Source organism: Notothenia rossii, assembly GCF_949606895.1.
Source record: "Notothenia rossii genome assembly, chromosome: 2".
NCBI lineage: Eukaryota > Metazoa > Chordata > Actinopteri > Perciformes > Nototheniidae > Notothenia > Notothenia rossii.
The window spans coordinates 36,808,243-36,819,747 of NC_136904.1; the positions used below are offsets into that span (position 1 = coordinate 36,808,243).

At 40.4% G+C, this 11,505-nt stretch overlaps 1 long non-coding RNA gene across 1 annotated transcript; it reads right to left on the reverse strand.

Moving 5' to 3' along the window:
• Positions 1–2,433: 2,433 nt before the first annotated feature.
• On the reverse strand, positions 2,434–4,622 carry LOC307030833. Its single transcript, XR_013805796.1, has 2 exons — positions 2,803–4,622; positions 2,434–2,582 (listed from the first exon to the last, which is right to left on the reverse strand). It is a non-coding gene; the product is annotated as an uncharacterized lncRNA (long non-coding RNA).
• Between the last annotated feature and the right edge of the window lie 6,883 nt (positions 4,623–11,505).

An 11,505-nucleotide genomic window follows, 5' to 3' on the forward strand; every position in this document is an offset into this window, starting at 1 on the left:
GCGAAATTCTCCATTTTGAATCCAAAATAGGTCGTTTGTGTGATTCATGTAGATCTGCAATAAAAATATTTTGGGGTATGGGAGGGGGTCTGGGACCCGGATTAATGTGCGGCCGCAAGCTTTTTTTATATATTATAATGAAGCGCGAGCTGTGTGCTCGAGTCTTCCTGCCTGTTGGCTCTGCTAATGATGTATAATAAGCCTCTGCTGCTCGGCGATGATGGTCTAGCTTCAGCAGCTACATTACCTACGGTGCGTTCGTTAATATTAACTGTGCGTCCGGAGTCACTGTGGCACAGACTGGACCGCTGGTGAACAGCTGTTAGAACGGGCCGTTCAGGTGTTCAGAGTAGAGCTCCCTGTCGGAGCGGCAGAGCGTGATGTGCACTGAAAAGTTTTTTTTCCCGTCGCAATATTATCGTTGAGCTAGCTAACTAGCATACATTGTCACTATCTGCTAACGTTAGCTTTAGCCTTCGTTTTCTAATCGTTTTTTTCTCAGGCTTTAAACAGAGGTGGTATAAGTATATATCTTGAACTTGATTAAAAGTAGAAGTACTCAGTTCTTGTACTTGAGTAAAAGTAGAAGTAGCCTACTCAGATCGTGTACTCTACTTGAGTAAAAGTAGAAGTACTCAGATCTTGTACTTGAGTAAAAGTAGAAGTACCAGAGTGTAGGAATACTCTGTTACAGTAAAAGTCCTGCATTCCAAATGTTCCTCAAGTAAAAGTAGAAAAGTATTATTATCAAAATATAGTGAAAGTAGCAACAGTAAAAGTAGTCATTGTGCAGATTGGTCCATTTCAGAATAATAGATATGATATGTTTTATAATGATTGATCATGAAAGTGTTCTCAAAGCTGGTAAAGGTGCAGCTAGTTTGAATGACTTTGTATACTGCAGGGTAGCTTTTGGATTTACTCCAGGTGGAACTAAAGTCTGATTTAACACTTGATTATATTTCACATCATTCATCCACATCTGTAAAGTAACTAAAGGGATTAAATACATGTAGTGGAGTAAAAGTACACCATGTACCTCTGAACTGTAGTGGAGTAGAAGAATAAAGCAGCAAAACATTGAAATACTTAAGTAAAGTACAAGTATCTCAAAATTGTGCCCAATTATAGTACTTGTTGAGTTTATGAACTTAGTTACTTTACACCATGTGGCTATAAAGATAGAAAGAATAAGCCTTGCACAGAGGCATGAAAATACATTTTCAAAATGCTCAACAGTGCTGCCAAAATTATAAACTGACTGCTACACAATTAAAATAAATGCTTTTATATATTTCTATTAGATGTGACTCTATGGCGTTTCTATTATTATTAACACTGCTGCTTTAGTTGTTCTGACTGCTAAAATCCTTTGTTATTCCTAATTTTAAAGCCGATATTCTGTGGGGTCGGGGGGCTCAGATCCTTGTCACCTTTTTCATACCTGATGAGTTTGCATCCCTGTTGTCAATTTGTTTGGTTATCTAGGCACAGCTGTGTGTGACTCCCTCTGGTACACTGGTATGTGTTTTCCTAATGTAGAGAGCATTGATTAATTAATAAACTACACACTGACTCTAGATCCTGACCAAATCCTTATTTTTTGATCAAATGTTTTTCAAAAAAATGTATTGTATATTATATAACAGCTGCACATTACAGACCGGAGTCTCTGCTACTGTGGACCACGAAAGAGGCGATTATCATCCCCATCCCCAAAGACCCTGCATGGCATGGAAATCTCCTCCTCCTGGAACAATTCTACACCCAGCATATGCTCCCTGTGTTGGCCAGTAGAGAGGAGGACATTTAAATAAACATACTCTTAACACCCTCGGACTCTGCGTTGTGTTTCGTATGTGTGATGGGGTGTTATGCAGAGGGGAGGAAAACAGGACACAGCAGATTGGGATTGTGGTGGAGATGCTGAGCAGTTATTTAATTGTCGCGTGTAATTATTATTATACTGCGTGCTTCTTAGTTATTCCATCTTTTGCTGTAACATGGATCTGTATGTAACTCTATATTTACTTATCTACCACACTTCCTTCTACATCATACACCATCATTATACATGGTGTATATAGGATATATATATATTTGTATAAATATCTGTAAATTGTATAATTTTATTTTTTGTATTTGGGATTTCTCTTTTGTCCACTCAAATACACTTGGCCTTTTCTCTTTTCCATGTGGAAAATGGCAGCTGCATATTCTGCTTTTCTCGTCTGGCTCCCTGTCTGCTCATCTACAATGAGACAATTATATAATTAATTACTAATAATCATTTAAACCTGTTAATACCAATATTTCACAAATTCTTCATGTAAACTTAAGAGCACAGCTGTATGTTGAGTGTCAACTTTGCTTGGTTCATCTTACTGGGGGGCAGCTACATGGATGTCGGTGCAGTCCACAATAATTTTGCAGTTGAAGGCAGAATGAATTTATTATTGACTCAGAATGAAGCACAACTTCATGTCATACAATACATTGACTTTATTTGTAATTGTGTAAAAAAATATGAATATTGATTAGCAAGCAGGACCTGCAGGAACAGAGAATGGTGATGGATGGAGCTGGGAAGAGAGAAGAATAAAGAAAACAGACCAACTTTATTATCGGATATTAAAAATTCAATTTCAAAACAAGTTGCCGCTCCTACAGTTTTCTAGTGTGTAAAGATGATTTCACATGACCAATGCAAAATATCACACTCAATACATGTGTGTCTCTGGGGGGTGCATTGTGCCTTTGATGTATATAAATAATTTACCATAACCAAATACTATTACGTACAGTGGAAATCAGTTTGTCAGAGCAGGTCAGTCCAGTGTGCATGTTCCTCAGGGTCTCAGCAGTTACAGGTGAGGTAAAGAAAATAAAAGAGAAAAAGGTCAGTAACAACACTTTAAAGTAACAACACTGAATAATTATCTATTTTAATAATTTTCTCTCAGTAATCACTCAACTACTGTCTTTCCAACAAACAGATTGACTCACTCTCACTATCATCACAATGAAACACGTCCAGAAGAATGTCATGCAAAGCTACCTGCCTGCCTGCCTGCCTGCCTGCCTGCCTGCCTTCCTGCCTTCCTTCCTTCCTTCCTTCGACTCTCCCTGAACTGCCTCATCTTTTAATGTTCAATGTTAACCATTTGTGCAGATAGCATTAAGTAGAAAATATGCTAATGTGGCGTTAGCCTACCTCCCGCCCCCTTAGCACCTGGTGGAGGGGGCGATAGGCTACTCTTCAAATGTTTCACAAAATACTTACCATCATGACTACTCTTACTGTTTAACATTTTGGTTTACTTCATGTTCAGGCTAATACAAATGACAAGGCTAAGTAATGTAATGCTAACTAACATGCTCGCTACTAGCTAGGTAGCTAACTTGACTATGTTCCATGCAAAACATTTATATTACCTGATATGTTTGGTCCAACGACTCCTGGTCCTTTCATAAGACGGGAAGCGATAGAACGAGCAAGTGGTATGATCTCTTTTGTGATTACAACCTCGTACAAAGCACACAGGCATCTTGTCAAAGTGAATTTATTAGAGCAATCTCTTATATTTATTGGAGGGAATAAATCTGTCTTCTTCCTCTTTGCTTTGCGAGCCGCAACCAGTCTTGGAGCATTATCGCCTATGACATCACTTACGCGACCCAGAATGCATTTGGGATTTGTAGTCTTTCTAGTTGCGTATTTTTCATAGTCTTATATTTCAACAGTTTTACGACAAACTGTGACTTTTTTTACATGGAAATTATTGTTTAAGATTGACAAACATCATATGTGTCATTCGTGGCACAATTCAAACGGGATCAAAAGATAACTTTTCTCTCTCCATTGACTTCAATGTATAATTTTCCGCTTCCGGGGTCCCATGGAGGCTCCCGGAAAGGGAGGGACTTCGCCTCTCGTCTGTTTACAGACGAGAATAGTATTGTGACAACATCCGGAAACCAAACCAGCCCTGAAGTATTTTCTGTATATTTTGGAGTATTGATTACAGCGTTTAGAATGTGTTACATGAAAAGTGATGAAAGAGAATATGAGGAGAAAAGGCGGGTTAGGCATATATTGAATGTGAAAAGTACCAATCCTCTGTTTAAATGCAACAGCGGACATTAGAGACGAGGCGAGCCGGCTGGCGGGGAGGAGCCAGCGGAGGATAGCAGCACCGGACGAGGGATTCCCTCTCTTCTCTTGCTCATGAGAGCCAGATCACAGCTGTTTTCTGCCTGAACAATATTCTGTCTGTAACACTACCGCGCCTTTTTTAATTAAAGTATCCCATTTGAATCTTTTCAGAGACTCCATTTAGTCTTATTTTAAAGCTTCTCTCCTGGACGGGAGAATAAAGAACATATTTAACAATAGTCTAACAGTAAAAAGCACCCACATAACAATTGGTCATAGTATAGTGGACACATTGAAGCATTACACATAGAATATGTTTATAAGGAGTACAAAGGTACTATTCAGTGGAATAGTAATGAATCTTTGATGATTTAATAATTCCATCCAAGCATTTAAAAAAATAATAAAATGACAGATTCCAAGTTAAAGAGCATCTTGCAGGTTTTTATTTATTCTACATTTATGCTTAAACTTGCTTGAAAATTACAATTAAAAAAGTGAATGCAGGATTTGATATGTTTTACGAGACATAAGGGCAGGAATTCAGAGGGAAAGGAGCAATTTTGAGCCCTGCTCTTAAAAACGGCTTTTTTTTAAGGTCATACGTCAAACGCGTCATATTACATCACGCAGGGAACACATCTCCGCTCTCTGACCGCGGGTATACTAGAGTTGCGTTGGGTAGAGCGGTTGTGTTTTAAGGAGCTGTTATTTTTCGGTAGTTTTACATTGTATTTCACCATTTGTAATCATGGTGCAGTATTGTGTTTGTGCAGGTTGCACAAATACCAGCATGTCAGGACATCAAGTCCACAGTAAAAAGGACCGGAGCTAGCGTTCGTTCCTGGGTGCGTTGTGCATCCACCTCCCTGCAGCACATACTCTCCACAGCTATATCAGGAGGAAACCAGTGCTTGAATTGGAATAAAAAAGGTGCCAGTACTCTAAATCAGCAACAAGTATTTGGCACAAAGTCATAGTACATCCTATAATGCTGGTGGGTTTGTCTCTTTACTGTATATTTTAGAAAGGCTCACTGTACTTAAACAAAAGGACTCAGGGTGCATCTGAGATTAGAGGGGGTGCAGTGGTAAAGTGCTATTTTTATACGTGGGGAGTGGACCTGACACCCTCTAGTCTAGGGGGGTCCGGGGGCATGCTCCCCCGGGAACATTTTTTTAAAATATTGAAGTTAGATGCATCAATCTGGTGCACTTTGAGAGCAAAATGAAGAGATATATGGATACCTCTCAACATCCATAATGAAACAACTGTAAACAGATTTACTTTTTCTTTATGGATATAAAAGAAAGTAAAGCTTGACTCCTACTGGCTGGTTAAATGACTCCTCGTCCCTGAGGCCACTACCAGTTTTGTTTTAACCCTAACCCAGATATTTTTTTAAATGTTGGACTTAAATGCATCAATCTGGTATATTTTGAGGGGGAAATAAAGAGACTACACCCATATGAAACAAAAACTGTATACATTTAAATAATCATAAAATAATAAGTACATGGCCATAACCAATAACATACAATATCCAATATGAAAAAACATTGAAACTTGTTTATTTATTTGTTTTTGGTTCATTTATAGTTGTGAGTGTGTCTGGGCTCCTGAATCGGCCTCTCCTGTCTCCCTCCTCTCCACCCTGCTCCTCTTTGAGGCAACAGCAAAGACTAGTTTTAGCTCTCAACAAGTTTATCTTACCTTTTTTCACCTAGTTAACATTTTGTTTGTATTATTCATGCATATTTTACTAATCACTACCCCCTCAAATGGAAATATGTGTTTACATAGATGCTGACCGAACCGTTTGAGACCCACTGAGATAACTTAAACTAAGTTAAATATCTAAAGACTCAGAGAGTAATTTACCTCACCAGAGCTGTAGTTATCAGCCTCTCAGTCTGACAGCAAAGGACTCTCCCTCCACCTTGTTGTTGAAAAAGCTCCTTATATCCGTTAGCGCAGCTAGCTAGCACCAGATGCTAACAACAATACACGTAACCGGTGCGCGCGCTTTCTCGCTCGCTCGCGCCACACATACACCAACACACACCCTCCCGAGCTTGAATGACACACAGAGACCAATCGAGGGCATTAGTATGATCTGTATGAAAGTGGCAATGTCGGCAGGCCACATCATGTAGACAGCCAGTCACCCTCTGTGAGGCAGAGTCAGACCCACATTTGCGCTGCGTTGCGTTTACAATATATACGTATATTGCCGGCGGCTGAGTACCGGCATTTTACTGAGTACCGGCACCTTGCCGGTACTCAGTAAGAAGTGCCGGTACCACATGGGTAAAAATCAGAAGTGCCGGTACTGCGTACCGGTGAGTACCGGCCCAATTCAAGCACTGGAGGAAACCATATTACTTCTCTCTCCCCCCCCCCCCTTCGCTGCTCTCTTTCTCTCCTCTCCGGTACACGGCACCGTAAGACATTGCATTAGGTAACGCTGTACTGCTCCAGCCGTCTCCTTTGTGTTTGTTTGTGTATTTCCCCCTGTCTGTGTTTTTTGTGTGTGCGTGGTGGCTGTCACTCCTGGCTCCCGGCTCAACCTCCACTCACCTGCTGCAATCAGCTGTGCACCCTCCCCGACTACACACCTGCTTTCCATCAAGCCATTTACAACGGCATATCAACGGAGGCTCCACAACCTTTCTCCGCCAGATCGTCAAGTATCAGCCGTATCTCGCGTCTCTCCTCCGGTACACAGCACCGTAGTGTGGAGTTGCATTAGGTAACGCGACATACGGCTGATACTTGCGCATTAGTTTCTGTTATGGATCAGTATCAACAGTCCTGCCAGTAACGTTACTATATTATCTATGCTACTTTAGTTATAGCCTGATATATGATAGCTAACTTTACAATGTTGTGATGTGACGTTAGCTAACGCCGGTCACTCACCAAGATAGCTGCCCAGTTCTCCACTGGTTCTCCTCACACCACAGCTCAATTTCTCTCAGATGGCCGTTATTTCTTCTAATCCTTGGCTGCTCCTGGTCTCTTGGACGCCTAGCAGGCTCATAATTATAAGGTTGTGGTCCGTCATATGCATTCGAATATTCATGTTCAACTTCTTCTGTGTCGAAACTAGCATTGGGAGCCATGTTTATTAATACGTTACACCGGCCGCTCTCCCCCTTTTGTCCCCTGTGTTACGTCACACGCGGGAGGTCACGTGCCGAGGCTTTTTTATGCGGAAGTGAACATTTCCTACAAAAACGACGCCAGATGTCACTGTAGTGTGTATTTCTGTATATTTTTTTGAAAATCTAGTGTATTCATCATTTTCCTACACATTTATTCACAGGTGTCTTTAACCTGGAAGTTGCTCTTTAAGAGCATTCTCAGTACCAGGCTCAACTGCAGATATTAGGGAAAGGATAAACATAGGATCAGACGTTATACAAATCAAGAAGATGATGAACTCGTGGCAGACCAGAGGACTGATCCCAGCAGATGATCAGCCTGGACGAACAAAAACCCACAGAAAAGCAGTAATCGACTATGAGAAGGAAGAATACCTGCAACAACAAACAGCAAGGGGAAAAAGCTTCACAACCCATATTGTTTGGACCTGCTAAAAAAGCAATGAACAAAGCTGAAAAAAGAAAAACAAGAGTTACAAGTCTAGTACTCTTAAATATGCCAGCCAAGGATTAACAGACAGCATATATACAGTATGTGGTTCAAGCAGCAGATCTGCCAGTGAAGGAAGACATAGCAGAAAAAACAGAAGAGGCTCCAGTTATCCACACTCCAAAGCTGTATCCAAGCCTGATAGTTACCATGGAGATCTACCCAAGCCCCCATGAAGTCCGCCGGACACTGAGGAAAATATTCGTTGTGTCCAAACGGCGGTACTACAATTTCCGTATCAGTCCGTGACGTCACTGGGCCCAGAAATACTTTTTCCCAATGACCAACATTGGGAAAAAGACGTCTGTAAATCAGCAGATAATTGTTTTTAAACTAAATAAACTACCCAGTATGAACACTTGTATAGCCCTTATTAGATTCATAAGGTCCTTAAAGTTGTAAAATGCGCTAAAAGCCGAATCCAGATTTATTTTCTCTCTCCATTCATTCTACTGAGCCGAGAGCAGAAGTGGGTCTTAAGGGGCAACTGAACTGCGCATGCTCTTAGAGCGCACATACGGGTTCTTCTGCTCTGACAGCCAGGCATGACGGGTAATCTGTGAAGATTTGACCTTAAATCTCTGGCCATTTTGTCCTCATGCGCCAATAGAGAACCGCAGTGACGCGTCGTAAAACCCGGAAGTAAACTTCTTCCGGTTCCTTCGCGAAAAGGAACAAATTCTCCATAGGATTTTGGAAAATAGCTCGAAATAAGGTCTGTGGTTGACACACATTTAAGAGAGGGATCACGTTTTGTTCAGCCGGATAATCTCCACATGTCAACCCTACTTTTATAATTTTTGAATCATAAATCTAGTCGCCAAAAGCGAAATGCTAACGTTATGCTATAAACGAACTACAAGCCAGTACAGCAGCAGGGTCGCACGACTTCAACGTCACGCCAACTTAAGATCGTTTCAACTGACTTGCACTGAAACTGCACTTTGAACACTTTAAATATATTAACATTTTAAACTGTATACCCCGGTTATCTAGGCCCGTTTTGTTTAATGTATACCACGTTTATCTAGGCCCTTTTTGTTTTATGTATACATGTCACACTGTGGGAAACGATATTTCTGGATGTATAACACATGTAGAATTTTTGACAATAAAGCTGAATTTGACTTTCGCGTTCTTGCATATTTTAACAGAGCTTTTCATTTTAGCCACACTGAATTTAACTAGAAGTCATGGCTGTGTCAATTACCAGTCTGATATCGTTTTACAAAGATGACAAGAAGAGTGTAGATAGAGGAGAGAACCACTACAAGTCAGGACACGTAACAGTTCAGCCTAGATGAAGGTGTGCTTACCGGTCTTGTCAGGGCTAGCATGAGGGACAAGGTTTATAGTGTCGGTGAGTAGTGATAGCAAGAGTACCGTTAACCTTTTTAAGACCGAGTTAATTTATTCACATTAATTCCCATCAACAAATCCTTTTTATGTGTCACATGAAATCTTTATTAGGCAAGGCAAGGCAAGTTTATTTATATAGCACTTTTCAACACAAGGCAATTCAAAGTGCTTTACAAAAAATTAAAGACATTAAGAAAATGGCATTTAAAATCAGTCATTAAAAAGAAAAGCTAATAAAATAAACATTAAAAGAAAAAATACATGGATAAAAGTTACAGTGCAGTCTAAGATTTGAATAGTTCAATTAAAAGCAGCGACAAAAAGAAAAGTCCTAAGCCTGGATTTAAAAGTAGTAAGTTGCATCGGACCTGCAGGTTTCTGGGAGTTTGCTCCAGATATTTGGAGCATAATAACTGTACGCTGCTTTACCATGTTTAGTTCTGACTCTGGGGACAGAAAGCTGACCCGTCCCTGAAGACCTGAGAGATCTGGATGGTTCATAATTTAGCAGGAGGTCAGAAATGCATTTTGGTCCTAAACCATTCAGTGCTTTATAAACAGCAGCAGTATTTTGAAATCTATTCTTTGACACACAGGAAGCCAGTGTAAAGAATTCAGAACTGGAGCGATCTGATCCACTTTCTTAGTGTCAGTGAGGAACCAGTGTAAAGACTTCAGAACAGGAGTGATGTGATCCTCTTTCTTAGTGTTAATGAGGACTCGAGCAGCGTTGTTCTGAATCAGCTGCAGCTTTCTAATAGATTTTTTAGTGAGACCTGTGAAGACACCATTGCAGTAGTCCAGTCTACTGAAGATAAAAGCATGGACACATTTTTCCAAATCCTGCTGTGACATTAGTCTTTTAATCCTAGATATGTTCTTTAGGTGATAGTAAGCTGATTTAGTAACTGTTTTAATGTGACTGTTGAAACCAATAACTAATTTAACCCGCTGACAAGAGAGCCCACCTCCGAAGATCGTGACTGGCTGAGGGACAGACTCGGGGGCAGGTTCTCAGGAATTTCTTGGCTTCTCTCCCCCGAGCCAGAAGAGGAACACTACAGCTTGGAAACACTTACTGTTCCTGAAATTATCAAATCTGTTGGGCATCAGGGACTTGAGGCAATTGTGGCAAGCATGGCATTGTCTGAAGAGCAACAGAGGGCAATTCAGGTGGCTACCACTGGTCAGCGAACCAACCCAAACTGGCATTTGTTCAGGAAAGGAAGGTTGACTGCCAGCAACTTTGGAGCTGTCCTAAGGTCAAAGCGTGTGACTGCTTCCTTTATTGCCAGGGTGCTAGGGCAACAACAGGCCCTTGATGGTGTTTTGTCTGTACAGTGGGGGACTATGAATGAATGTGAGGGCGTCAGGGCATTCACCACTGCAACTCAGATGCAGGTCCATGAGTCAGATTTGTGGCTCTCCCTATCAGGATTGTTGGGGGCATCTCCGGATGGTCAGGTAGGGTCTTCCGCTGTGCTGGAGGTAAAGTGTCACTACGGAGCCAGGGAAATGACAATTAGTGAAGCATTGCAAATCAAGGGCTTCTGTGTCAGTAAGGAAGGAGAAACATTCAGCCTGCGTGAGGAACATCCTTACTGGCACCAAGTGCAAGGTCAGCTTCACCTCACTGCAAGGAAGAAGAAATAAAAAAATTGTGAATTGTTTTTAATTTACATTTACTCGCCTTTGCAATGTTGTGGTTGTTAGAGTGTTAGGTTTCCTGTCAGCTCATCTGTTGGGAAGATATAAAATATAGTTTCATGGAAGTCAGCACCGTCACCTATACTGTAAGAGCATTAAGACATACAGTACATAGGCTAAAACAAAACATCTAAAGATATAACCTTGCACTTTGATAAGTCTCGTGAACATTTTCACTATTTTGACATTTTTATAGATGAAAATTGAACTAAAGAAATAAATGGTAGATTAATCCATATTGAAAATAGGTGTCAGCTGCTACACTAATAATAATTGTTATATTTCTTAATTAATTAAGATAAGATATTACTGTATTGATCCCAATTTGGGAAATGTTTGTGTTGCAGCAGCATAACAAGAAAAACAAAATATAAGTTATTATATATACAAAAGTATGTGAGGGATGGGATATTAAATTGAATATAAATGTAAAATGTACATGTGATTTTACGTCCAAGAGAAGCTATGGAGCAGAGAATTCTCTGCCAGCCAGAGGTGATTTGTTATTAGTTCAATATGTCAAACAGATTTCCCTGACTACAATCTTTAGTTACATGGTGAAACGTTATGCTGCTTGTACTAATAAGACTTATCATATAAGCCACACAGGTTTTAATAGGATGTAT